Genomic DNA, 27,752 nt, shown 5'->3' on the forward strand with positions numbered 1-27,752 from the left:
ATATTGCCAAAGACCAAGATTGTTGCTGATTCATTGGCTGTATTGGAAAAACCTCGTAAAGTAGAAAAGCAAATTCAAGCTATTTTTGATAGGTTAAATGAAGAATATATATCAGATGCTTTTCACTACTTTCAACACAAAACCAAAAATTTATATATTATGTGAGGTTGAAACTCTTCTTTCAACACATGATGATTTACTTGAAAAATTTAAAAAGTAAAAAAAAATACAATTATTCAAACTAATATTGTAAATCTCGCTAAATTAGTAAATAAATTAAATTTTAATAAGGAAGATTAGAAATGAAAATCTTATAATAAAATAGGATAGAATTCTTTAAAATGAAATTTTTGATATTAATTTTAAAGAATTTAGCCTAAAATTAAGCCAAACGGGCCAAACAGATCGATTCGGGCCCGAAATGGGCCCAAGGCCCAATTAGACCCAACCATACTTTACCAACACAGCTTCCTTTTCTCCTCTCTAGCTTCATTCACGCTGGAAAACATTCAATGAAGGGGGAAGAACAAGAACAAACCTAAGCCTCGCTCATATAATCAAACCACCATAACTTCTTCATCCAAATTTCGATCGCCGCATTGTTTGCGGCTACACGTCCAACACGTCGAGCTCTACAGTTTTATCAGATCAATTTCATAGGTAAGTCTCACCTCTCATCTAAGCCTCTCAATCTCTTGAAATTTCAAAAATTTAGGGTTATGGTTATTGAAATTCAGTGTCTTGATGTTTAGGCTCAAACTAGCTTGAGGAGCTTGTGGGTTCTTGTTTAATCAAGACATATATAAGGTGAGAACTCTCAAAATTCTGCAAATTCTAGCATGTTTAGATTTGGGTATTGAATTTGGGTGTGAACTATGTGAATTAGGCTTGTATAAGTATATATTGAAGTTGATTGAGCACATTGGAGACTTAGTAGAGTTTGGGAAGCCTTGCCTTGAAGATTTTGAACCTTGAAGCAGGGGCGGAGCTAGAAATTATTTTGGGAGGGGCTAACATGAAAAATATAAGTTAAGAAGAAAGAAAAATTAAAAATTAAAAAAGGGTTAAACTAAAAAATTAAAAACTTAATACATACATTTTATTAGTTTGGGGGGGGCATTGCCCCCCTTGCTCATAACGTGGCTCCGCCACTGCCTTGAAGGTTGCTTTGGGTGCCTTGGTGGTGTCTCGGGTTAGACGCGAAAATCAGCCAAGGTATGGTTTAGGTTTCGCGTATATAATATATAATATCGTGGAAAAATTTAGGCTAAAGAATCATAGGATAAGTTGGAATGATTATGTGTATTGAATGTTTAGTGATAATAATATGAATTGAGTATGTGTGGTGTTTGCTTGATTTTTGTTGGAATTGGAATGATGAATGATGATGTGATGAGGTTTGAAACTTGTGGTCATGGCAAAATATATATATATATATATATATATATATATATATATATATGTTGGTGTTTGTTGTCAAACTTGTGAAGTTTAGGTTGAAGTGAGATGTTATTGAGTTGAGAAGTGGTTGGAATGCAAAGATTGTTGTGATATTGTTAACGGTAAGTTATATTGATGATTAGAGGTATGATAGATTGGGTTGGAATGAGTTTTAAAAAGAAATTGAGGTTTTGAAGCTTTTGTGAAATTTGATTTTTGGCCGAACTTCAGTGACCTATAACTTAGGCTTCCGGATCCCCAAATAGTTTTAAATTTATTTTGTATAAAAATTGGGTCCATGAAGTTTACGCCGTTTGAAGAACGAAGGAAAAATGATTTAAAATGGAAAAGTTATGTGTGTCGGAAGTTTAGGAATTAAAATGGAAAATCTGCATATTTTAAACTTGGTAAAATTTTTGAAAAAACATACGCTCACGCGTACGCGTGGCCCACGTGTACGCGTGACATGGGACTTCTGCATACGCATAACCCTCGTTCGCGTATGATAGCTACTGTCTCTTGCGCATGCGTGTGCGAACAAGCCTATGCGTACGCGTAATGGGCTAAATTTGCATGCCTACGTGTACGCGTGGCCGACGCGTGCGCGTGACGTGGGATTTATGCGTACGCAAGATCCTCATGCGCGACCAAGCGCTACTGCCTAGCGCTAATGCGTACGCATGATGATTGGATTTTTGACGGTTTAGAATTTCTCAAATAAAATCTCGTCGAAGTATAGTTTTTAAACCAAGCAATAATCCTTTCATACAAAAAGTTTTTTGTCACAAGTACAAACCCCTAAATTTATAAACCGAAGTATTGGACGTCGGGTCGTTCTCCCTAGGATTTACAATAAAGTGTCTTGTTATTGGTTGTGAGTTATTTTGGGGTTTTGATAAGAGGCATGAAAGTAAATGGCAATGAAAATAAACTAACAACTAATAAAACTCTTGGCAATATATGAGAACTAGAAGTCCTATCCTAGTTATCCTTCTCAATTGTGATGAGAATTGTGTATTGCTCCCACTTAGTTAACCTCTAACCATGGAGGAAAGTCAAGTGGATGAATCAATTTGATTCCTCAAGTCCTAATCAACTCCTAAAGGAATGACTAGCTTTAGAGGCATTCAAATCAATTAGCAACTTCTAATTATCAATCAACAAAGGAATCAGATAACTCAAGAGTCACTAATTACTCTACCTAGGCCAAGAGGAACAAAACCTACACTAAAATCCAACCAAGCATTTCATCAAACACTTGGAAGGTACAAAAGAAAAGTATAGTAAATTGAGAACAAGAATAGAATCTAACAACAATTATTGCAATGAATTAACAACAACAATCAAGGAAATCACAATTATCATGAATTACCTCAAATTGCATTATTGAAAGGAAACAAAGAAACAACAATCTATCCACAACAAAATGAAGAATTACAATTATTAAAGCACATAACTAGAAAGAGGAGGAGGAGAAGATTAAGAATTGGTAAATGAAAAGTGAATCAAAGCATGAATTAAACCTAGATCTAAGAAGAGAGATTAACCTAAACCTAATCCTAATTCTAGAGAGAAGTGAGAGCTTCTCTCTCTAAAACTAACTCTAAACTAATCCTAATTATGCTATATGCTTCCTAGATTCAATAATGATCCTTCCCCTCAATCCTTGATCCTTTTATTCCTTCCTATCAGCAATTGGCGCCAAAAATGGGTTCAGAAACCCTCTCAAATCGCCAGGCACGTGTTGCTTTAATGAAGTCATGTGCGGTCATCGACGCGTGCGTGCACGGTACGCGTGCGCGTCCCTGGCCGATTCTGCAATGTGCGCGCGAGCGCCTTGTGCGCGTGCGCATGCTTAGCTGAGATCAATTCTTTTGTCTTTTGTGCTTCTCTCCATTTGCATGCTTCCTTCCTTGCTCCTTTGATCCATGCCTAGCCTATTTCAATCCTGGAATTACTAGCAAACACATCAAGGCATCTTATGGAATCAAGGAGAAATTAGAATTCATCAAAATAAGGCTTAAAAAACATGTTTTTACACTTAAGCACAACTATGGGAGAGATAACAAAACCATGCTAATTCATAGGCTAAATGTAACAAAAGGTTATCAAAACACTCTAAATTCAATACAAGATAAACCCTAAAAATGGGGTTTATCAACCCATAATCAAGGGTTGCGTACGTGTCTTGGCCTAAACGCATACCCACGCGTACGCGTGGCCCCTGTTTTTCACAAAACTAGATTTTGTATTTTTAAATCAAATTTTAGACTTCTAAACCTCTATTCTCATCCTTTTAGATATAAAATATAATTCCAAGCATAGTAGTTAGTTGAATCTAGGAAATTGAGGTAAGTTGGAGATGAAGAAAAGGGATAGACATGACGAATTATAAGAGAATGATGCAAAGGTTAAAAGAAGTTATGATGCGATGACTATAATGAATGACTATATAATGAATATGAATGGTTATAAATATTATGCGGCTTACGAATTTAATGATATCTGAGATACGAGTTTTCCTGGGTAACAGAACCGTGGCTTGCCATCACGTGTTCCAAGTTGAAACTCGATACTCTGTTGACCCTACGTCGTAAGGGTGACATGGCACGTATAAATTCCCAGGAATGGATATCCCCCATTAAGTAAGTTATATATGAATGAATGAATGTATGAATTATGAAAGAAATGAGAAAAACTATGTATAGACTCATGGGGATCCGTGATGAGGGACAGTCTAAGGGTTTCTGACTTATCGGGTTGGCTGGATAACCGACAGATGATCCTCATCAGCCATAGGACAGTCATACATCATGTGCATTCTGTTTGTTTTATCTGCTATGTATTACTTGGGATTTCCTAACTGAATATATATTATGCTAATTGTTAAATTTGCTACCTGCACTACCTGTTTTCTACTTGTGCTTGAAATTGCTTGGTTGTCTGTCTCTGCTAAATCATTGGTGAAGGAGGAGGGGAGGAAAGGTGGACCGGTTTGGTGATAAAGTTAGGTTTAAGTAAGTTTAGAATTCCTTAGAACACCTACCCTTTTTATGTCTTCTGTCTAGAATTTAAGTTTTAAACTGAAGGTTGGCGTTCTAGAATTGCCTCTGGCCTTCCCAAGACCTTATATATTATGCGCGTGGCACTTTTACCATGCTGAAAACCTCCGGTTCTCACCCCATACTGTGTTGTGTTTTCAGATGCAGGTCGAAAGGATCCTCGCTAGGCGTCTAGACTTCTGAAGTGGAGTAGTCTCTGGGTTTATTTTGATGTACAACTTTATAAATATGTACTTAGCTTTCTCTCTAAGAAACTTGTTTATTTTGTCGCTTCTAGAGGGTTGAGGAGAGTTAAGTTTTCAGTTATGTATTTTGGGTTTTCGGGATATGTATATATATGTAAATATTCTTCGGCCAGTCTTAGCTTCGCACGCTGAGTTAGGAGCTTGTTATTCTGTACTTTTGACCCTCCATTCCTGCTTTCTACTTAGTTACATCTATGATCTCTAGGTTTCTTAGCACGCAAGTAAACTCTTTTTCTGAGTGTTGTACTTTTTATTTTGCGATTTTGTTTTACCTGTCTTCCAAGGCTCCTCGTATATTACTCTCTTTCAGATACTATTATGCATATATTTTATTTTAGAGGTCGTAATACCATACCACCTCTATTTTACGGCTTAAGCATAAAATTTTGTGTGGTATGGTGTTACAAATATAGCTCAGAGTTCATATTCAACTATTCTAAACTTCAATAGAGGCAATGGAAAAAGAAGAGGAAGTTGTGGATACAATAAGAGAAGTTTAACACGATATATATAATGAGAAAAGTTTAAAATTTTCAAATATTACTTATAGCAACAACACATGCATCGGCATGGATATAGCTATTTTTTCCTTATGAGTGATGATAAACAACTCTCCTCTACCCACGGGCCGTCCTCGTGCTTTTTCCTATAATATTGATATCGACACAAGTAGTTCATAAATAACAACACCATATTCAAGAAGATTAAGCAAAATCTCAAAGCAAATAATTATTTATTATCACTTTGTCTTTTTTTTCTAGCCAATGTCTTGGAACTCCCAATATATGTGTAAAGTTACTTACTTCGATTTAAAGCGTTTTGTTTACACTTTTTTTATGAACAAATAACATTCACATTGGGTGAGGTTTGAGAGTTACAGAGATGTTGGGGGCATATGGTAAAAATAGAAAATGCTTAGAATTAGGAGTAGATCAAAACGTTTGAGAGATACGGAGATGTTGAGGCATATGGTGAAAACGGATAATGCTTAGAATTAGGAGGATATCAAAACAATATTTGACCTATAGATTTAACGTTAACCATTTCAAAGAGTTCATTTTTATTTTTATATCACCTTAAATTTGTATTATCGCTGTATTTCTGTTCCTTTATTTTCGCCCCAAATATCTTATGCTTTTACGGGATAAACTTAATAAGGTTAATAATGTCTTCTTTAAAAATTTATATTGAACCGCTTGGATATTTTATACGGGCTAAAACTGTTAGGCTAAAAAAAATAGAGAATATTGGTTTAATTTAGCATATTTGTTGAACTAATCAGTTATAAAAATCTGTATTTCTGAAAGGTAGATAAACATGCCACTTCAATTTAATAAACTTTACTGATAAGCAATAAAATCAGTTTACACATTTTCATCACAAATTATTTTTCAAGCATCACACACCTATCTGGTTCTCTTTCTTTTGTGTTCTTCTCTTAAAGATTTATTTATATTCAACTTTGAACTGTTTTTTCTACAGTTTTTTCCGGGCTTTATAAATAATTTTTACATAACAATTATACGCATTTTCTATGCACCTCACCTCCGTGATTGGTTTATTTCTTCGTGCTTGAATTATAATTGTTTTGATTTTATATGATGAATTTGGTTTTTTGTTTCTTTTTTTTAGATTTTTGAAGGCCTTAATTTTCACACCAATAGACAGTTATATGGATTTTCAATTAAGTAAGTAAACATTTATCTGCATCTCATATATATATATATATATATATATATATATATATATATATATATATTACTTGATACTTTGTTTTATACTTGTTCTAATTTTAATCTAATTTTAAATTTATTTTAAAGTATTATTTCACCACTACTAAAAATAAACCGTCTTAGATACTATATTTTTCTTTCTTCAGCAGTAGCTTTTCTCTTAAAAAATATATAATTCTTTAATTTTCATCATCATATCTGTAGAAATATTAGAATATATAAAATATTAAATACTTAAAGAAAATTATCATTACAATAATAAATATTAAAAATCATAATAAACACTAATTTATCATTTGAATTTTTTACTGATACAAAGATACAACTAAAAAGATAACAAAATTTAAAATAATATTAAAAAAATAGATAACAGAATTATATAATTTTATAAAAATAATACATAAAATTTTAATTGTTTGGAAATTAGCTTGAAAGTTAAAAGATTGAAACTTTGACCTCACCAATAATTATTGAATATCTTAATTTTGTATTTAAAAAATTCAGTTAAAAAATTAATAAAACCTAAAATAATATTAAATTAAATTATCGCCAAAAGCTAATTATCAAAATCTGTTATAGTTTACTATAGTATTTTTTATCTTCAACTTGTAAGACTTCAATTAAGTAAAAAGACCAAAATACAAAACTAGTTATAATAAATTTTGTATAAAATATTACCAACTGAATGAATAATAAGAGTATAGAACACACATATATGACTTTACTGTAAATTAGAAAAACCAAATTAGCTAAGAAAAATATTTGAAGAAGTATTACTGAAAACAGCATTATATAATCACCGTAATTCTAAAATCAAAACATGTTGACAACAGTAGACTCACAAATGGTCAAATTAATTTTCATAAATATTTTAAAAGAAGCCATAGAAATTAAAATATAGTAACAATAGAGTAATATTTTCATCTTCATAAATGATTTCACCAACAGTTTTTTAAAATCAATCCTTTGAATGGGTTCACATTTAGAATAAACTCAATTCAATGAACAGTTCATGAAAGAAAACCATCAAACATCACAAAACCCTTAAATTATAAGCCACTAACCTTCAACGGAGAACATGATAATGAAGAGACGATGGCGAATGGTGAGACGAAAACTAGACTACGCCGAGCAGCTCAAAACTTCGGACAGAGACACCGCAGGAGGATGGACGACATAAGCTAGAAGAGAGGGTTTGGTTTCAGAATATGAGAAAGGTGGAAGCCACGGCGGCACCAACAACCACGGATGACAGCCGCAACACCGTTGAAGAAATGGGATTGGGAGGGGGTTTGGTTTTTAAACTCTGGAAAATGGAGGTTTTGTGGTTTACGCTCCAAATTTGAAATGAAAATCACAAAAGGAGGGGATATTGGAGGAAGCAGGGACGCATTGGGGTTTTGGATTTTTTTTTTTTGTTATTAGTATCTATACTTTTTGTTTGTGGGCCAAAATTTTATTATAATGCCCTTTGTTTAAGCTGTAATATTTATTTAGTTATATAGTAGAATTAAATCTTTATCTATTAAATTAATTGGAATATAGAAATGAATAATAATTTTTTTTATGTCATTTATCATATGTTAAACTATATTTAAAAATGGTATATAATAAGAAAATATATAATTTTTGATAATAAAATAATAATTGAGAAATCTAAATGATACCATTTTGGATCTTGTATTTTAAATTAGATAGTGATTGATTATAAAATAATATTTATTAATTTAAAATTATAATTTTTTTAAAATAAAAATAAAAACATTATGTTTTGAATTTGATTACTATAATTTGAAATTTGAATAGAATAGTTCTAATAATACGTTAATTTTAAAAAATATATGTAATTATATATAAAAAAGATAAATTTATTATTTTGGAAATACTGATATTAATTTTTTTTATTTATTAAAAATTTACGTAATATTTTTTTATAACAATAATTTAGAAATTTAGATCCAAAACTTTACAATAAAATGCTAAATAAACAATAATTAATTCCATCTAAAAAAACAGAAAAAATTCTTTATTAATTATTCTACTAATTTTTTTACTGATTAGATGTGTTAACAATTAACAGAAATAATAGCGAAACTTTTATGACTATATTTTTAAGCTGTATTGGATCCCACAATCAAATGGATGAAAAATAATTTTAACATGCACATAGTAAAATATTAGTGGGTGAAAGTAGGTTAAACTATATTGGAAGATGTTATAAAAAAAAGCATCGAATAATTAATTAAATAACTAAAAAATTAAATTTCCCTGCATTTTTGTCAAGTGGGTGAAAATGAGTGTTCTTTGATGGCGTTGGGCCCTGTCATATATTTAGATAATTTATGAAATTTTAATAATTCTTTTAAAAACAACCCAAAACAAATAGTACGAATTCATTTTTAAGATCAAATTTTAATTAAATTTTATATTTAGCACATAAAACGATTACGTATTTAGTTTCAATTTTAATATTTCGATATCATGATGAATGTGTTGTACAAAAAGATACAATTTAAATTCAATTAAATTATCATTAAAAGATAATTTTTTTTAAAATAAGATGCAATACAAATATGATGAAATTGATAAAATTATCTTAATTGACAAATACTTAATAATTTTATTAAGTTAAAACTAAGTCAAGATGTACGAGTACAAATAATATTTATATAAAATATGTATCATATACAATTTTTCAAATAACTGAAACATGTAAATTAAAAATAAAAAATCTATTATGACTATTCATTGTTCTTTATTTTATTATTTCATTTAGAAGTAACTACCTTTAATTTTCCTATAAGGTGATATAAAATATTTTAATTTAGGTACATGAATAGTGAGATATTTAAGATTTATTGGAGTTTAATTTAATTATTAATCAATAATAGTTAACCTAAAACAAAATAAGTTTTATGACACATAATAAATAATTAACGTAAAACAAGTAGAATTAATAAAATATTTATTAAAAATATTGTTTACACATTTTTCTCTTTAAAGTGCATAGACAAAATTTTAAAGGGATAAGTATTGTTTTGGTTTCTAACGTTGAGGGTCAGAATTGAAACCATCCCCATCGTAATTTTCGATTTAGAATCTTCTTTAACGTTTTTTTCGTATTAAAATCGTCCTTTTAATTTTTTTCGGACAAAAATACCCTCACCCCCTACCAGTACTTACACCAACACCAACACCAACACCACCACCACTACCACCACCACCACCACCACCACCAACACCAACACCAACACCACCACCACCAACACCAACACCAACACCATCACCACAAACACCACCACCAAACCAAGAAGTAGAAGCAGCAAAAGCAAAAAGCAAGAAGCAGAAGCAAGAAGCCAAATTAGGAAAGCAAGAAAGCAGAAGCAAGATGCAGAAGCAAAAAGCGAGGTGCAGATGAAGCGGCGAGGTGGCGAGGGGGCGAGGCGGGGAGGCGGGGAGGCAGCGAGGCAGCGAGGTGCGCGAGGCAGTGAGGCGCGCGAGGCCGGCGACGGCGGCTCCAAGCTTCGCTGCCACCGTCCCCCTCCCCCTCTCCACTTCCCCCCACCCCATCCCCACCCCACCCTCGCGTCCTTTCCCTTTCCCCCTCCCACGCGTGTTTTATTTTATTTTTTAAAAATTTTATAATTTTTTTATTAAAGTAGGGGTAGTTTAGGAATAAAATTAAAAATTTTATTAAAAGTGACAATTTTAATACGAAAAAAAACATTAAGGATGATTCTAAATCGAAAATTACGATGGGGACAGTTTCGATTCTGATCCTCAATGTCAAGGACCAAAACAATACTTATCTCAATTTTAAATAATAACAATGTCAAAAACATAAAAAGATTGTAATATATATGACTATTGGTTATTGTATTTTATTTAAATATTATTGGTCACATTTATTTTCATTAAAATAATAGTAAACGAAGAAAAGATATTTTAAATATTGTGCAAAGCTCACTAAATTTCATATTGACTGTAATTCGCAAAACTTAATTAAAGCAATAAACTAAATTGGGATCATTTTAATGGATGAAAATTTTTACAAGTTTGTTTTCTCGTAATTCATATGTCACTATTAATTAGTACGATATATTTTGCTACTATAATAGATATTGATAAAAGCTGGATTTCAAAGTCACAGAATAGTGTGGAATATAGGCAAGGATTGAACAATTTTTTAGACTTTGCATTTACGAATGCATCCTCCGATGGCATGATGAAGTGTCCATGTCCTAATTGTGAATTTCAACTTATGCAAACAAGAGAGGATGCATACGACTATTTGTTGACACGGCCATTTTTCCTGGATATACTATTTGGCTGCGTCATTGTGAGGCACGTAATAACGATAGTTTGCTGAGGCATCCAAGGGACGCTGAAGCATGGAAGAAGTTTAATGCAAAGTATACTAACTTTTCGAAGGATCCGCGTAATGTTTGCCTAGCCTTGACGAGCAATGGATTTAATCCTTTTGGAAATATGAGCACAAAGTATTCCATCTAGCCTGTTATTCTTATTCCGAATAATCTTTTGCCCTGACTTTACGTGAAATAGACATCTTTCATTCTATCCACGCTTATTCCTGGGTCGAAAATGTCAGGCAACGAAATAGATGTGTACTTGCATCCTTTGGTAGATGAGTTGAAGCAGTTATGGGATGGCGTTGAAACGTATGATGCCAAAGAAGAAAACACTTTCAAGATGTGTGCAGCACTAATGTGGACCATCAGTGACTTTCTAGGATTGGAAAACCTATCTGGTTGGAATTCGCACAATGGGTTAGCGTGTCCTACATGTAACTTAGACGCTAAGCCTCATCGGCTGAAAGACAGTAAAAAATGGTGTTTCATGGGTCATTGCCACTTTTTGAATCAGGGACACAAATACAAACTAGATCGAAATAGATTTGACGGGCAAGTCGAAGGTAGAGATCCACCAAAAAAGCTATCCGGAATAGATGTATTGAGGTAACAGTCTAATGTGCACGTTTCATTTGGAAAGATTTCAATTGTGACAGCCAAAAAAAGACGCAATGGTCAAGATACGGATGAACATGACTCGTATTGAAAAAAGAAGAGTGTTTTCTTTGACCTCCATTACTGGGAGGATCAGATGTTGAGTCATAACCTTGATGTGATACATATAGAGAAAAATGTCTGTGACAATGTGGTCTTCATTATCTTAAACGATAGCGACAAATCAAAAGACAATCTTAAAGCTCATAAAGATTTACAATGCATGGGCATAAGGTCTGGATTGTGACCGGGCAAAGGTGGTAAATATTCTTCTGCAATATCTACGATGTCAAATTCACAGAGGGATGTATTCCTGAAGACTCTACAGAATGTGGTCTTTTCAGATGGTTACTCTAGCAATATTACTCGTTGTGTTGATTTGCGACAGCGTAAGTTGACTGTGTTGAAAAGTCATGACTGCCATATTTTGATGGAACAATTACTTCCAATTTTGGTGAAGAATGCACTTCCGAGTCTGATGTCCAATGTGATTGCAAATTTGTCATCATTTTTTCGAAAACTTTGTGGGAAAATCATAATCCCTATGCAGCTTGATGACCTTCATAATCATGTTGTGCAAACCCTGAATCAGATGAAAATGATTTTTCCTCCATCCTTCTTTACCATCATGGTTTACCTCACGGTGCATCTCATTGATGAGGTAACTCTTGGTGGACCAGTACATTATCAGTGGATGTATCCAATAGAAAGGTTAGCTTGCTAATAAACCCCTTTAATACAATTAGTTGAATTAATTGTGTATATACTGAGCGTTATGTTGTATTTATATAAAAGGTATCTAAGACGTTTGAAGCAATATGTTCGTAATAGGGCACAACTAGAAGGCTCAATTGCAGAAGGCTCTTTATTTAAGGAAATCCTGACTTACTGTTCTAGATATTTGGATAATATTGAGACTAAACTCAACCGACTAGGGAGGGTTGATGATCAACCCGTTGATGTTATACATAATTTAGGAAAACCTATGTTCCCAGCTATTGGAAAGACATTAGGGGCTGTTTCACATTTTGAACTCACTCCAATGGAAAAACATCAAGCACATCGTCATGTGCTAGTTAACTGCGAGGCCATGGTTCCGTTTCTTGAGTAAGTATACACATGTATTTTTAAAAAACGAATATAACTCTTTTCACCTGGTGACTAGTTGGACTAATTTTCTTTTCTCTCATAAAGTACATTTAGGTAAAACATAAAGCGAAGATTACGAGCTCAAACAAGTTCACATTCTAAGATAGGCTGTATTGTGCATGCGAAATTTTCTCGGTGGTTCAAGCATGAGGTTGATAGAATATTAAACTTACCAATGTATTTTTAGCCTAGAATTCATACTTTATGAAATCTGATTTTAATATAAAGCATAAATGTTATATGGTGTCAGGTTCCAATGGAAAGTATGCTTCATTCGAAAGAAATGAAGTTGCTTGCATGTAGCCCCATGATTCAGGCAAGCTGTTTTAGGTTGTACAACGTTAACGGATACAAGTTTAAAACCATCACAAAGGAAGGCGGGCTGAAAATCCAAAATAATGGAGTATATGTATCATCTAATACAAAAAGTTATGCAAGCATGCATGATAATAAAGTGGCTGTTGGTAGTGTTTCGTATTATGAAAAAATTGTGGATATAATTGAATTGAATTATAGCTGCAATTTCACAGTGGTATTGTTCAAATGTGTTTGGACTGATACCACTTCTAGTAGAGGCATCAAACAAGACCATTTGAACTTTACCAGCATTAGTTTCTCTCGTTCGACACACATTGATGATCGAGAAGACGATGAACCGTACATATTGGTATCAGAAGCTTATCTTGTATACTATGTGGATGATGAAGTAAATAAGAAATTGAGTGTTATGATTCATGTGAAACCACGAGATTTGTATGACATGGGAGAAGAGAATGAAGAAGCTAAAGTTGGTTTTTCTCCACAGCTAGGGTTGAACATTTCAGCAGAAGGTGACATCGGAGATTTACAGTTGACAAGGGAGGATGGTATAGAAGACCCCTGAGAAAATGCTTCAGAGAATTTCGATGATGTTTCATAATGCTTATATGAAAAAATTTAACATAATTTAAAAAGGATCTATGTGTGATGAACTAAGTTAAATAAACTCAACGATATACACTGTTTTCTTTGGTTATAAACAACCTGTGTATTTTCTATTTGTAGTTAAGTATTTAATGTATTGTGGATTTTCATGAATAAAAGCAGATTTTTTGTTTCTTTCAATGTTTTTTTCGTCAAAAGTTAGTTTACGTTAAATCTTTAATGTTGTTTCAGTTGTTGTTGTTCTTAATGTTGCAGTTTTGATAATCTTGATATCTAATATTCGATATCAATTCAAATAGTGTTACGATTTTTAAACATTAGTGAACATAACATGATAGTGAAACAGGACAAATGAAAACTGAGAATTTTTCATCATGCTCTGCAAGCACAACATTCGCTATTGAGCTTCTGTCTAAGAAAATTGCCCAAACTACCAACAAGGGAGATGGTAATTGTCGATAATTTGCGTTTAGTTTTAAAATTGTCTTATCATACTGTCGTCCATTTTTTTCTAAATCACTATCTAATAACTTGGGAGTTCTCAGTTTCTTTTGGGTATACTTATTTTGTTGTATGCATGTTGATATTTTTAGTATTACCTGAATATTCTGGGAAAATAGTTCCTGATAGTCTAGATGGATAAAACTCTGATTCAGAAGACAATTTAGATGATATTTCCGCTGTTGGAATTGATAGATCCATGCAGTTTGATATCAATAAGGTTTCGGAAGAAGACAATAAAACTTTAGAAGACCAACAAAGAGAAGATGATATACATGTTAAGAAAATGTGCTTTAATCTAAACAAAAAGTCATGGTATTGAGATAAAATATCAGATCCTGTAAAACGTGAAACCCATAGATTTTTGACAAAATATTTTTCGCTAGGGCAATACGATGTTGAAGATAAATTTTGACCTTTTATTATAAAAGTTATGTCGATTCCCTTAATTTAATGGTTTGGGTCGCCATTTTATATGTTTATCTACTTTTAGAGTATCTTGATTTAGGTTTAGTAAGGCATAACTTCGAAGAAGAGTAAATTTAATTTATGCTCGTTAGAACTTTATTTTAAGTTTATAAATTCAGACGATGACTTTATTTTTTTATTTTACATTTATGTCTGAATAAAAATTTAAATGATAGTATAGTAAATGAGGAAATCTTATTAGTAAATTTGTTCACATGAGTTAAAATATATAACTTATTTAACTTGTGAATTTTTTCACGTAAAACGAATCTAAAAAAAGTGTTACGAGTTTAATTAACAATGATTTAAACATATGTAGTTTAAAAAAGTAGTGTTAACTTAACTAGATTATAACCAGATAGTTATTACTAAAAAAATATTGAAATATGTAGTTAAACACATTTTGCGGCAGTTGGAAGAAAATCGCCGCAAAATATAAAATAATAATTCACCCAAGTTACATATCGCGGCGGTTCTAGAAAAACCGCCGCTAAATACAATACTGATTGCATCTCTATTCCTAACCGTCGTGATATGCACCGCAATTATTCATTTTACGACTGTTTTACAAATTCGCCACAAAATTTCCACCGTCATCTGCCAAAATTGTTGTGGTGCCAATATATATAATATACGAGGAGATCAATAAATATTCAAAAAATATTTCTAATTCTTCTATATATGATCTCAAGACACTGACATATATTTTCATAAATATATTATTACTATTACAATAATAAATACTTTAATTTCGAATGTCTAAAATATCAATACAAAGGGGAAAATATAAATTTTGATTTTAAATAAATGGTTATGCAATTATGCATACTATTAAATACATAAATATTATATAAAGAATAAATAGTCATTTTGACATTTAAAAAATTTTATTTTTATTAAAATAGATATTTGTTTTTGACAAAATAAATTTCAAAAACTAGACACTGTTTGACAAAATGATTTTGACATTAACTTCTCACTCTGAATGTTAATGGAGATGTTAAGGTGGCACATTAAGTACTTACCTGAAAGGTTAAATGTGAAATTATAATATTACTTTTTTTTAGATGCGAAATTATTAAACTTAAAATTTATATTTCACCTTTTCACATTCCAGTTGACCTCTATTGACTCACAGTAAAAACATCGTTTGACAAGGGATCATCGTTGTTACATTCAGCACATATTCAGAGAATACATATTCATTTTGGATACAATAATTTCAGCATTCAGCACCCTTAAAGGTAGCATTCTCTACTTCTAACTTTTATCATCATACAACAACAACAACACTACCACTATTTAAATAATGAGAACATGTTCATAAATATAACTAAAGCTATCCCAATTATAAACACCAACAACAAAGTTTCTATCTTTCCCATGTGCTCTTTAATCACAGATGATTTCAGAGTTACGTGCTTTATAATTCTCTCATTGTCCAATCTTTTCATCCCTTCACTCCTTAGCTTTCAACCTTCAATTTAATTTTCTTAATCTCTTCTTCTACTTTATTAACCCAAACAAAATACGTACATCTCATTCTCAATTTCTGTCAAAATAGGAAGGAAAAAGGAAAAGATTCAACAAATAAAAAAAAATTACAAACTCTATTTTAATGGATTTCATTCAAAATAACATACTTGCCAAGAAGGACAACGAAAAAATCAATGACCAAGATTGGTCTGAGTATTCAATTTTAGCACCACCACCTACTAACGGCAGAAGTAGATTCCATAAAATGGTTTTTTTCTTTTTTTGGTGGAGTCCTCATAGTTCTCGCAGATAGAAGTACCATTCTCTGTCAATGAAGATTTCTTTTTCATTTTTACTCTACTAATAACTCAATTTGGGGTTTAAATTTTTTTTTAGATTAAAATATGAGTCAACTCCACATATATCGTTCTAACTCTTTAGGTAAAAACTTAATGTGCCATCTAGATATCTCTATTAACATTCAAAGTAAAGAATTAACATTGAGACTATTTTATCAAACAGTATATATTTTTTGAGATTTATTTTATCAAAAATAAATGTTAGGATCTATTTTAACGAAAACAAAATTTTTCGGATAATAAAATAACTATTTACTCTTATGTAAATAATTAATTTTGACAACCATACCTATAACCGTTATAAATATATATTTTTCTTGTTTTTCTAATTGTTGATGTGGTGACATCAATATTACATATATATACTAATAATTATTGGAATGAGACAGTACGGCAGATAAGACTACAAAAGCAAAATTTCAAAGCCTTTACTTTCCATCTTCAATATTGATACATGCAATATATTCCAATAAGATAATCAGATAATGTGTCTCCACTTTGGCTTCATATGATGGATTTTAATTATTGTGGTAACCACTTAACTTAGAGTTGGATAACAAAGCGACAAATGGGAAATTAGTAGTGGCGACTGGAAAGAAGGAGCACGTTTCATAAATTGGTTGGTCACAACGCAATAGTTAATATAAATAATATGTGCGTCTAAAAAGATATCTATGAGTATAAAAATATTATGTGTATATTAAAATTAATTATTATATATTTTTATATGTATATAAATATCTAATATATATATATATATATATATATATATATATATATATATATATATATATATATATATATATAGTGTAATAATTATAGTGTGAAATAAGTTACAACATACTCACCAAAATAAAAATGTGACAGACAAATGTGAAATTAAGGTACCAATGCACGGTTTTAATTGAAGTACCTTGCCTTTAGGTATTTGTTTGTTTGAACTGAAAATTAACGGAAAGAAAATAAAAAGAAGTGAGAGGGAAACGTTTATTTTTCTTTGTTTGTTTGGAATGAAATTTTTAATAGAAAATTAAAATAGTTTAAAATTGAGAGTGGGTTTTATTTAAAATTTTTCTTCTCAATTATGGATGAAAAATTGAGAGAAAAACAAAACTTAAGAGTATTATCTCACATTTGCTCTTTCATAAAAGAAAAAAAAAGAACAAAAAATAGAAAAAAGTTTTTCTGCATAAAATGATGAAGTTGAGTATCACATAAAAGCATTCAAGTTCTATTTCCATCACAAAATCAGAGTGTATTTCTTTTTCAACCATGCTGTTACTATTAACATTGTATTGCAATCATTTTCAGTCTAACCTTACACAAATAGGTTAGGGTTCTATGATTTCTGATGTGAAAAAGTTGTCATTTTTCTTTTTTTTTTCCTTCATATGTGAAAGTATTTCTGCAGTATAAAATCTGTGGTAGTTCTTAAAATTTTTTTATCTTTAATTTGTATTGATAGCATTATTGTCTCTATCTTTTTTGTTTATTCTTTTTTTTTTACATTGAGCTACCAGCCTTGTGATTTGAGTGCATTATTTTGTTTTGTTCTGTCATAACTATGAAATCAAAAGTTGTGACACTAAAAAATTCAGAACTTTTTAAATCTGCTGGTTACAAATAAAATGTTAGGGTTTTATCTATTTTAGATATGGGTATTTAATCTTTTGCATATGTACATTGTTTATTCTATTGTTGTTAATGTTAAATTTTGACTTTTGTACCCAAAAATAGTATTGTATAATTTAAATTTAAAATTCATTAAATATAGAAAAAAATTCATTAAACATAGTGAGGGGGACCAAGTTTTTATTTTTTATATTTCTTTAGAAAACCACATGGATAAGAGAGGAGTATTTGAAAATTTCTCTCTCCAATATAACTGCAAATCAAAGATACTATGGTAAATAGCAGTGGCCAGTAAAAATGTTCAAAATCGATCCAATTCAAATTAAACTAAAAAAATTGATAACTGAAATAATCAAAAATAAAAAATAGCTTTTTGCAATTTTTTCTACAATTCTATTCGATTTTAAATTTTGCTAAAACATAAATCCTAACCAAATCAAACCGAACTGATATTTAATAAAAATCTTAAATTAACACCCTCAGCCCTAATGACCTAACGCTACTAAGTACTCACTTCACTCTCAATTTTATTGTCGAAAATCTCCCTCCCTCAGTTTCTTACACTGCCAAATCTCCTCTCACTCTTTCAGTATCTCACAATGACGAGACTCCTTCCTCTTCTCTGCCATCAACAACGCCGTCGAACAGCACCAATAGCCGCTGCCATCCCTTCGTCTCCCTCTCCTTTCCTCATAGTGCTTATATCTCCGTCCTCCTCCACGGTGCTACGCACTAGCATCACCATCGTCCTCCACACACGAACAGCCGCCGTCATCCTCCATGAAAAGCAACTAAACGCACCAGACGTCGTCCTCCTCCACACACAGCAATACCTTCCTATAATTAACTATCCTCTGTCTGGATCATCAACTCCCCAAAAATGGAGCCTCCGAGTCAGGTTGGTTTTATTTCTGATTGTTGTTGATTATTCTTCTTCTATTTTTTCACTGTTGGTTTCTACTTCAGCTATTTTTTTTTAATTGTAGTGATTTTTAGTTGTTGTTCTTCACTACTAGCGGCTGCTATTAGTATTTTTTTTGTTCTATTTATAAAGATTAAAATTTTTTTAATTCTATTTTGTTGATTCTATGTTGCAAATGTTATGTTTATGATTTTTGATTCTGTTTTTATGATTTTATTTTCAAATTATGCAGTTTAATATTAGTTTAAGTGAGAACATTGATAACATAGAAAGTGTAACACCTTACCACACAGATCTTTACGTTTGAGTCGTAAAGTAGAGGTGGTGTGGTATTACGACCTCTAAAATAAAAGTATATATATAATAATATTGAAAAGAATACAGTATATGAGGAGCCTTGAAAAACAGATAAAGCAAAAATCGTAAAAAATAAAAGCGCAACACTTAGAAATCAGGGTTACTTGTGTGCGAAAAAATCTAAGGTTTAAAAGCATAACTAAATAGAAAGTAGAAGTAGAGAGACAAAAAAATGATACACCAAAGCTCCTAACTCAGCCTACGAAGTTAAGGCTGGCCGGAAAATATTTACATACAGTATATACATAATAAAAGCCCAAAAGAACACGTTTAAAAGCCCTAGTTCTCCATAAAACCTCTAAGAGATACCAAAGATAAAGTGTTCATATACATATAAGGAGAGTGTAATACATATATATATATATATATATATATATATATATATATATATATATATATATATATAACAAAAGTAGGGCCTCAAAATGAACCACTTTGCCGCAGAACTCTAGGCGCCTAGCGAGGTGCCACTCGACCTGCATCTGAAAAACAACAACAAACTATGGGGTGAGAACCGGAGGTTCTCAGCATGGTAAAGGTGCCACACACATAAGATATAAGGTCCTGGAAATGCCAGAGGCAATCGTAGAACGCCGACACTCAGGTTACAAAGCTTAAATTACTAAACAAAAATCATAAAAGGTGGTCTTCTAAGGATATCTAAGCCTAGTTTAATCTTAACCTTAGCACTAAGTCTTTCCACCTTTTCTCCGTTCCTCCATCACTGGTGAGTTTGCAAAGACAGACAAACAGACAATTGCAAACACAGGTAAGAGACAAGTAGTGCAAGTAGCAAATATAACAATTAACATAATGTAATCAATTAGACATTCCCAATTAATGTATAGCAAGCAAAACAAACAATATGCACATGATGTATGCCTTTCCTACTAGGCATGAGCTTACGCATCGGTTAACTGCCAGAACCCGACACACTCGGTAGCTAACCCGGATACCGTTTCTCGATTGCGCATCTCCAGGAGGTACAAGATCGGGGGATTAGTGTCCTACCACGTTCTCCTAGTGAGGTCGTGTCATACCGGTCGGGGGATTAGTGCCCTACCACCTTCCTCACATCCCATAAAACAATATCATCGTCATGCTCATTCATTCGCAAGTTCAACGTTATAACCTCTTTACTTTATTCATAATCATCGCATAATCATATCATTAAAGTCATGGTACCATATCCACTTCAAGTATACACGTTTCCATATATAATTCATCACTTTCTCAGCTTACTTCGCCCCCAAGATACCTCCATTTCCTAGCATCATCTAATTACTATGTTTACTACTATGATTTATGACTAAACGCACGAAAATAGAGGTTTAGAAGTTTGAAATTAGATTTAAAACTCAGAAACTTAGGTTTGCTGAAACAGGGGCCACGCGTACGCGTGGGCATGAAAAATCCTCGCTCGTGTACGCAAGCTCCCTGATCGCGTAGGCGTGAATCCCAACCCGAAAAGGGTTGGTCGCGTCACGAGAAGGTGGTCGCGTACACAAATCCCAGGTCACGCGTACGCGTGGGCCACGCGTACGCATGGACGTACATTTTTCCAAAAATTTCACTAAGTCTGAAAAAGCTGCAGAATTTCAAACTTCAAAGTTCAAACCCAAACTTCCGATGCACATAACTTTTTCGTTTTAAATAATTTTTCTTCCGTTCTTCGAACTGCGTAAACTTCACAGACCCAATTTTCATATAAAATAAGTTTGAAATCATTCGAGGATTCGGAGGCCAAGTTATGACTCGCCGAAGTTCGTCTAAAAACCAATTTTCACAAAAACCTAAAACCTCAAATTTTTTTTATCAAGTCATCCTTCAAAAATCAACCTATCATGCCTAAATTGAGCACGTCACTTCACATCCTTCCTCCACCCAATTAAACTCCAATTTAAACAACTCTAGTACATGAACTTCACACTTATATCAATAAGAACATCAGTAAATCATTGCCTATTAAAAATTCATTATTATCAACATGGAAAATATCATCATTGCTTCATTTAGCATTCCATTTTCCATACCCAATATCCAATAACAGTCAACCCTCAACCTAGTTCACAATTATCATCAAGGCACTAAACCATTCAACATACATATATATTCATTCTTATCTGATGGTCATTTAGCCTAAGTTTTTACAAAACATTATATATTAAATACGTGAAACCTAAACCATACCTTGACTGATTTCCACGTATTTCCTGAGACAACCCGCTAATGCACCGAACACAGCCCTAAAAAGTTCAAAATCACCAAAGCACAAGTACCCAACCTCCGTCAAGTTCCAAAGCTCACAATTCAAGCTCCAATATATACATATATACACCTAAATTCACATATATCACACACATATACCCAAATTCAATACCCAATATACCAATTCAAGAGATTAGCTAGAGTTCTAGTATCCTCATCTTACTCAAGCATCGTATAAGCAAGAGTGAATATTTTTCTCAAGCTAATCGAATCCTAATACATCAAAGAGGCAAAAACTCAACACCACTTACATAATTTCGAAAAAATGGGAGAAGGAGAGGCTGAGAGAGATAGAGTGGCTTACTAATAAAATTGTTTCAGTAAATTTGTAGAGCTCGACGTGGTAGTCGCGTGACCAAAAACGATGCGGCGATTGAAATTCGGAGCGAAAAGTTATATGGATTTAATCAAATCCAAGGGTTTTGGTGAAGCAAAAGTGCTCTTCCCCCTTTGCTGAAATGTTTCAGCGTGCTTGCATGCAAAGGGAAGAAGAGTGAGCTAAAGCTCATTAAATAAAATGGGTTAGTCGGGCCTACGGGCCCGGTTTGGGTCCGGTTCGACCAGTTTAATCCGTTCGGTCCAATTTTGAGCCATATTCTTTGAAATTGGTGTCAAAATTCTAATTTTAATTAGTTCTATTTTATTCTATTATAAAATTTACATTTCTAATCTCCTTTATTAAAATTAATTTATTGATTAATTATTTACTAATTTTTTAGAGTTTACAGAAAGAACAATAGGACCTGATATTTTTATGTCTTTGTAAAATTAAACATGTTATTTTGTTGCTTTTTTTTTTTGAAAATATCATAGGACAAGTTATCAGGAGTGGATATATGTAGGATAATTTTTTTTTTGAAATAATTGAAAAACCAAAAAACCAAACCAATTTCAATTAGTTTGGTTTGATTTTGTTGGTCTCGACTAAAAAATCGAACTAATCTAAACCGAAGTATTAATATAACATTAAATTGGATGACTTTTTCTTAAATAATCGAGCCAAACAACACCACGAACACTCCTAGATAACTAATAGAAGCAGAAATAAAATTCTATTTGTTAGTAGTATTTTTAATATTGTGACGGTACCAAGTTTTTGGTAATAGTATTTTATTTTTCAATAATATTTGGGAGACAATAAAATCAGCTAAAATTATTTTATTTAGTATTTATTAATTATCAATAAATATTAAATAAAATAAATTTGGACTGTTTTTTTTTTGTCTTTCTAATGTTACTATTTATTTTTATTGTTTCTATTTTTTCCAGAGACAAAAAGATATATAAGATTTCTACTCCAATATATGTATATAGACAACAACAAAATTAATGTCTATTTTCTAGTGGTCTCACTCTTTTGTGAATTAATATATAATTCTTTTCAATTATTTGATTTATTGAAAATTTTGAAAAAAATCTAGTATATTTTTTAATTATTTTTAAAATAATGCGACAAATAAATTTCTAAAAAAGTAAAAATTTACAATTTGGTAGCTTATGAAAAATTAGATATCGATATATTACCTCAAAATTAATTCTTATAATTAGGATATAAAATATCTTAATTTAAATTAACTTGTTCATATCTGTTATCATAAAAGATTTTATTAATATATTTTATTAAAAATTAATATGTTTAAAATATAAATCTTATTTATTTATTATTTTACTCTTAGTTTTAAGAAATAATTAAGTGAAAGTTTATAGGCCAAAAGAGAATGTGCTAAGATCATAAATATTCAAAACACGAATAAAAGTTTTCTGAAGTAAGGAGATTAATAAAATAAGAAAGCAATTACTTAGTTATCTTTTTATTAAGATAGTGAAATAGAGAATAGATTCATCCATGATAAAGTTTTAAAAAGATTAAAACCCTAACTTGTCCACCTTACCAATTTTTTATTTTAGAATTTTTTTTCTCAAAACATATTCCAACAAAGTGTGAATTTGATAAAATTGAATAGTACATATTAATAAACTGTTCATGGTTGATTTCATCTAAACTTTTAATAATAAAAAATAATAAATTGTAAATTATGAATATATATTGTTCCTTAAATTTCAATTGTTTATCAACTTGGTTAATCTTAAATTCTCACCTAACTAAATTAGTTTTAAATTTTTTCGAGGTTAATCAAATTTGTTTTTTGTCCATATTATATTATTTTCACTCATTTGTAAAGACTTTTTCATATTTTTAATTGTTTGTGTTAACCAAAATTTAGAAGTCTAATTTAATTTACTAATCCAACAATATCCTCAATCCAAAATACTAAGAATTAGTTTGCTACAAATTTAAGTTCTACTTAAAGATCTACTGGTGGATAATAGGTTGTTACATAAGATGGAATTTGAATGTGATAATTGCATAAGTAGATAATGAATTGACCATTCGACTAAGTTGGTTGATTTAAAAAATTATTTTAGTTGAATGAAAAATTCAAAATTTAGAAGTCTAATTTGATTTTTTTTTATAAAGTTTAGACTTTAGAAAGACTCTTAAAAAAATTTTAATTGGTTCTAAAAATCGGACTGAACTTGACGATCGTATCGGTTCAATTGGGAACTGAAAATTTTTGCGGTTTGGTTCAACAAATGAAACCGAAAAAGTTAGAAATTGCTTGAATACCATTGAATCAGCCAAAAAACGGCCTATCGAATCAAATCGGAACCTATCCGGTTTTTAAAAAATGACGTCGTTTGTTAAAAAAAGAAAGAAAAAAGTCCTATTATCGCTATCAGTTTCTCACTTTCTCTTCACTTCCCCCTCAAAAAGAACATAGCTCTTCTTCTTTCCTCCAAAAAGACCCTAGCCTCCTTCGTCGCAGTCCGTTCTTCTCACCGCCGCTCGTCCGTCATGCCTACGAGCTTCATCTGTTCGTCGTGCTCCAGTCCCTTTCCTCATTCCTCTGTTCCTCGTTTGTTCTTCTAACTGCTTAGTCGCGCTTTGTCCGCTATCCCTCATCGTGCTTGTCGTCGTCGTGGGTCGAATCGTCTGTCATTCTCATCCCTTGAAAGTAATGGCTGCTCATTCGTCGTGCTTCATCTTTTTTTTCCATACATCATATTGAAATATTGAATGATTAACTTGAGCTCTTTTCACGATTGTAGTTTTTCAATTTTTTACTTTTTTTTCAGAAATCATATTGAATCATGTTTTTTAATTATTTATTTATTATTTTATTATAAAATAATTTTTTCAATTGAATCATAGTTAAACCAATAACTAAAACAATTCGATAACGGGTCCGGTTTTCAAAATCTTAAATTGTTACCCTATTTTCCAAATGGATCGGATATATTCGTTTGGATCTTCCCTAAACCCGTTACCCTTTTGTCCCTGTTTCTGTCTTCACTGCTCAGCTGCAGAAAGAACACACAGGTTTCACAGATTTAGAAGTCAGAACACCGAAAATTTCAACCAAATAAAACAAAAGTAAAACATTTTTAATCAACCTTTAGTTTTGATCGAACCAGTGATGCAACTTTTCTTGCAGCATCAATGGGTTACCAATGCGTTCGGTGTAGCTTCCCAATTAAATCATTCTATGTTCAGTATTCCTCCGACAACATTCAATTGATGAAATGCGTAAAGTTTTGCTTTTTCAATTACCCTTTTACGTTAATTACCTTTTTCTCTTCATTTTCACTTCAATTACTTAGTATTAGTGAATTTAAATTTGTCAATTTTTATTTATCCCCCTTCTCTTGAGGAAAAATGCAAGGCTGTTGATGATTGGATTTTTGACGGTTTAGAATTTCACTAATGAAATTTCGTTGTAAAGTATAGTTTCTAAACCAAACAATAATCCTTACATACAAAAAGTTGTTTGTCACTAGTACAAACCCCTAAAATTTATAAACCGAAGTATTTAAACCTCGGGTCATCCTCCCTAGGAATTACAATAAAATGTCTTGTTATTGGTTGTGAGTTATATTTGGAGTTTTTAAGATTTTAGACAAGAAATATAAATGGCAATAAAAATAAACTAACAACTATAAAAGGCTCTTGGTGAGGTATGAAAATTAGAAGTCCTATCCTAGTTATCCTTCTCAATTGTGATGAGAGTTGTTCATTGCTACCACTTAGTTAACCTCTAACCATGGAGGAAAGTCAAGTGGATGAATCAATTTGATTCCTCAAGTCCTAATCAACTCCTAAAGGAAAGACTAGCTTTAGAGGCATTCAAATCAATTAGCAACTTCTAATTATCAATCAACAAAGGAATTAGATAACTCAAGAGTCACTAATTACTCTACCTAGGTCAAGAGGAACAAAACCTACCCTAAAATCCAACCAAGCATTTCATCAAACACTTGGAAGGCATAAAAGGAAAGCATAGTAAATTGATAACAAGAGTAGAATCTAACAACAATTATTGCAAAGAATTAACAACAACAATCAAGGAAATCACAATTATCATGAATTACCTCAAATTGCATTATTGAAAGAAAACAAAGGAACAACAATCTATCCAAAACAAAATGAAGAATTACAATTATTAAAGCACATAACTAGAAAGAGGAGGAGGAGAAGATTAAGAATTGGTAAAGGAAAAGTGAATCAAAGCATGAATTAAACCTAAATCTAAGAAGAGAGATTAACCTAAACTTAATCCTAATTCTAAAGAGAAGTGAGAGCTTCTCTCTCTAAAACTAACTCTAAACTAATCCTAATTAGGCTCTATGATTCCAAGATTGATTGCCTTCCCCTCAATCCTTGATCCTTTTATTCCTTTCTATCAGCATTTGGCGCTAAAATGGGTTCAGAAACCCTCTTAAATCGCCAGGCACGTGTTGCTTTAATGAAGTCATGTGCGGTCATCGACGCGTGCGCGCACGGTACGCGTGCGCGTCCCTGGTCGATTCTGCAATGCGCGCGCGGGCGCCTTGTGCGCGTGCGCGTGCTTGGCTGACTTTGCTTCTTTGACTTTTTATGCTTCTCTCCACTTGTATGCTTCCTTCCTTGCTTTCTTTGATCCATGCCTAGCCTATTTCAATCCTGAAATTACTAGTAAACACATCAAGGCATCTTATGGAATCAAGGAGAAATCAGAATTCATCAAAATAAGGCTTAAAAAGCATGTTTTTACACTTAAGCATAAATATGGGAGAGATAACAAAACCATGCTAATTCATAGGTTAAATGTGACAAAAGGTTATCAAAATACTCTAAATTCAATACAAGATAAACCGTCAAATTGGGTTTATCAGCTGTTGCAGATGAATATATAGTGTGTGAAATCATGGTTTTTGATATCCCTTTATACTACTGGTTTCAAAGTTTAAATCTTTTTTCCTTATTTTTTAGTTTTTTATATGATAGGAGCAAGGATTGCCGTGTTTTTCTTCCCCTTCACTATTTATTTATTTATTTTTTTCAAATTCCTATGATAGATTTGATGCTTCACAAGCAAAAAGCCTTATAGACATCTTCTGTACAATATCTTCAATCAGCAAACACTGAAGTTTGAGGTATTGTACTATGTTGTTGTGTAATAATAATAAACCCTAGTTATTATTATTATTATGGTTTCTTCTGTTGATGCTTGCTTTAGTAATTTCCTATGATTGTTTTTGCAGCAAATATTATGTGCATTGGTCTTTGGATAATGATTTTTCATTTTCCCTTGGGAGATCATGTTTGATAATAAGAATTCTTAAGCATTTTGAAGTTTGAGCTGCCTTTTTTATAATCTAAAGGCTGTGTTAATTTGTGTTTAATAAGAATGCATTTTGTAAATAAATATGCTGCTTCATACTACTTTCATGATTCACATTTTCTATCACTGAAATTGGTCATTTGGTAATTTTTGCAGGGGGCTACACTCGAAAGGCCATTATTTATTTTATTTTTGATGCATGTATTCATTTGTATGTAGAAGCAAGAAACTCATCTTCCTTAGTATCAACATGTTGCAAGGTTCACACATATATATGCATTATGTCAAACCTTTCACTCAACTTGGTTGGTTTGAATTTTTATGCCATTTTTTTATGGAAGTTTTATGGTTTTCATTAGCAGGTGTTCATGGATGTCGTCTTTGGGAACTTCATGTTTCTTCTGACTTTCTTCTTTATGGTTAAGATATTTCTCAATGCATCAATCAGCATCTCCAGGTGTGTGTGTGTGTGTATATATATATATATATATATATAAGTTATCATTCATCCATTAAATTTTTTTTCGCA

The 27,752-nt window shown here is 31.8% G+C and overlaps 1 long non-coding RNA gene across 1 annotated transcript; it reads left to right on the forward strand.

Moving 5' to 3' along the window:
- The first annotated feature begins 485 nt into the window (after window positions 1-485).
- On the forward strand, window positions 486-4,968 carry LOC140177788 (uncharacterized). Its single transcript, XR_011869265.1, has 3 exons — window positions 486-660; window positions 753-807; window positions 4,644-4,968. It is a non-coding gene; the product is annotated as an uncharacterized lncRNA (long non-coding RNA).
- Window positions 4,969-27,752: the final 22,784 nt, after the last annotated feature.

The sequence above is a fragment of the Arachis hypogaea genome, chromosome 2, assembly GCF_003086295.3.
Source record: "Arachis hypogaea cultivar Tifrunner chromosome 2, arahy.Tifrunner.gnm2.J5K5, whole genome shotgun sequence".
NCBI lineage: Eukaryota > Viridiplantae > Streptophyta > Magnoliopsida > Fabales > Fabaceae > Arachis > Arachis hypogaea.